We start from the raw sequence: 2500 nt of genomic DNA, 5'->3' as shown, positions 1-2500 counted from the left end.
ACGGTTGCCAAGGTTAGGCACCGGAATGCTTGGCCTTGGCTTGCCAAAGCAGGGCATTGCTGGGTTGGGCTCCCTTGGCCTTCCGGGCGCCTTGGACACTGTCTTGGGAAGACCATGGGCACAAGGCCATGGCATATGGTGGGGAATGGACCACGGTTGCCAAGGCTAGGCATATAGAGAGGAATCGCATTTTTGCCCGGATAGGCACCGGAATGCTTGGCCTTGGCTTGCCATAGCAGGGCATTGCTGGGTTGGGCTCCCTTGGCCTTCCGGGGGCCTTGGACGCTGTCTTGGGAAGACCATGGGCACAAGGCCATGGCATATAGTGAGGAATGGACCACGGTTGGCAAGGCTAGGCATATAGAGAGGAATGGACCACGGTTGCCAAGGTTGCGCAAGTTTTGGGCATTTTTTGCCCGGATATGCCCAAGTATGCCCCGATAGGCCCGTTACGCCCCGGTATGAACGCGTATGCCCGGATAGACTCGGTATGCCTTGGGATACATGCGTATGCCCCGATAGGCTTGGTACGCCCCGATATGCGCACGTGTGCCCCAGTAGGGCTCGGTATGCCCCGGTATGTACGCGTGTGCCCCGATAGGCCCGGTATGCCCCGATATGCACACGTGTGCCCCAATAGGGGTCGGTATGCCCCGGTAGGTACGCGTGTGCCCCGTAATGCACGTTTCGCAGATCTCCCCGCATGTCCCGCCCCTATATGTAATACTTACTTACTTACTTACTTTCTTTCTTGCTTGCTTGCTTGCTTGCAATGGTTGGGAGTGCCCGGCATGCCCCGCTGCAGAGACCAAGGGCGCAATGACTTGGCACCGCGGATGCCGGGACTCCGGCACTTCCCGTGGCACTGATGGTTGGTTCCAAAGACAAAAGGCCGTGCAAGGCCACCGCACCGCGGATGATTTTGCTCGTGCTGGCGCCGTTGTGTGGCCAAAGAACATGCGCGAATGCTCGTGTCGGAAGGGTTGGTGTCCTGGCCCCGCGGGTGTCACGAATGCTCGGTTGCGAAGACCATGGGACCAGAGCCATGGCACGTCGGATGATGGCTCCAGCTGGCGCCCCGGCACTTTCTGTGGCATTGATGCTCGGTTTCAAAGACAAACGTGCGCAGGGCCAGGGGACCGCGGATGACTGCTCGTGCTGGCCCCGTTGGGCAGCATTGATGGTCGGTTGCAAAGAAAATGCGCGATTGCTCGTGTCGGGGCCCGGCAAGCCAAGGCCAAGCGAGCCATGGCACGTCGGATGATGGCTCCAGCTGGCGCCCCGGCACTTTCTGTGGCATTGATGCTCGGTTTCAAAGACAAACGTGCGCAGGGCCAGGGGACCGCGGATGACTGCTCGTGCTGGCCCCGTTGGGCGGCATTGATGGTCGGTTGCAAAGAAAATGCGCGATTGCTCGTGTCGGGGCCTGGCAAGCCAAGGCCAAGCGAGCCATGGCAACGCGGATGATGGCTCGCTAGTGCTGGCGCCGTGCACAGTGGCCTCGCACACTCGCCCTGCACGCTTCCCTTGCACGCAGCCTTGCACACTAGCCTCGCATGCGAGCCTTGCACCCTAGCCATGCAAACTAGCCTTGCACGGTAGCCATGCACACAAGCCGTGCACATTAGCCATGCGCACAAGCCCCGCACACTAGCCTTGCGCACAACCCTTGCACACAAGCCATGCACTCGAGCAATGCACACAAGCCTTGCACTCAAGCAATGCACACAAGCCCTGGACACTAGCCTTGCACACGGGCCTGGCACACAAGCCTTGGGCACTAGCCTTGCGCACTAGCGTTCCACATGAGCCTTGCACACTAGCCTTGGACACTAGCCTTGCACACAGGCCTTGCACACTAGGCATGCTTGGGCGAGCTGATCCCGCATCAAGTCGACGGGTCTAGGCATTCTTGGGCGCAGATCCCGCATCGTCTCGTCGCGTCTGGGCGCAAACACGTCGCGTCTCGTTGCGTCTTCAGAAGTCGTCGCTAACAGCACCTTTGGTTGCCACTGGTGGTTAGGCTGGTTGGTTGCGCAAACCCTATAGGAGGGTGGCATGCTGGTGGGCGTTTTTGCCCGGATAGGCACTAGAATGTGCAGATTTTGGGCGTTTTTGCCTGGATAGGCTAAGGAATGGGCATGCTTTGGGCGTTTTTGCCCGGATAGGCACCGGAATGCTTGGCCTTGGCTTGTCCTAGCAAGGCATTGCTGGGTTGGGCTCCCTTGGCCTTTTGGGCGCCTTGGACGATGTCTTGCGAAGACCATGGGCACAAGGCCATGGCATATGGTGAGGAAAGGACCACGGTTGCCAAGGTTAGGCACCGGAATGCTTGGCCTTGGCTTGCCAAAGCAGGGCATTGCTGGGTTGGGCTCCCTTGGCCTTCCGGGCGCCTTGGACACTGTCTTGGGAAGACCATGGGCACAAGGCCATGGCATATGGTGGGGAATGGACCACGGTTGCCAAGGCTAGGCATATAGAGAGGAATTGCATTTTTGCC

The sequence above is a fragment of the Tasmannia lanceolata genome, unplaced genomic scaffold (genome assembly GCF_043159265.1).
Source record: "Tasmannia lanceolata isolate RefF3 unplaced genomic scaffold, GAP_Taslan_0.1 ptg001330l, whole genome shotgun sequence".
Lineage (NCBI taxonomy): Eukaryota > Viridiplantae > Streptophyta > Magnoliopsida > Canellales > Winteraceae > Tasmannia > Tasmannia lanceolata.
The sequence above is the reverse complement of the archived record's forward strand: the minus strand, read 5'-3'. Positions refer to the sequence as shown.